The following is a 432-nucleotide window of genomic DNA, read 5'->3' on the forward strand; positions in this document are numbered from 1 at the left end:
AGTATTTGAAGTTCAGCAGAGAAGTTTATCTGCACTTTGTGTGGCCTGTTTACTTTCAGACTACACTGTCAGCAACACCTGTATGGTCAAACTTTTATTCACAGGCTCCTGTTAAATTTATAACTTGGTTATACAATTGTGCACGTAGTCAAGAGTTTCACCCGAGGAATGTTCTGTAAACAGCAGTGGCAGGTTGAAGTGGAACTGAAGCTGTCAACAGCCAGCGTAAGTCACAGGCTTAAAACTGACCTGGACTTGACATCAGAAATTCAGTTGACGTACTAAACTAATGAATACTTCAGCTGGCCAGGTGGCAGCAGGAACATACTGTGGCAGAGATGCTCTGTAGTATGAGACTACATACTGTGGTGTTGATTGCTTTTTTGGATGTGTATTCTGGTAGTGTCAGGAAAAATAATAATTGTGGTGAAA

The sequence above is a fragment of the Egretta garzetta genome, unplaced genomic scaffold (genome assembly GCF_000687185.1).
Source record: "Egretta garzetta isolate BGI_Z169 unplaced genomic scaffold, ASM68718v1 scaffold442, whole genome shotgun sequence".
Classification (NCBI taxonomy): domain Eukaryota; kingdom Metazoa; phylum Chordata; class Aves; order Pelecaniformes; family Ardeidae; genus Egretta; species Egretta garzetta.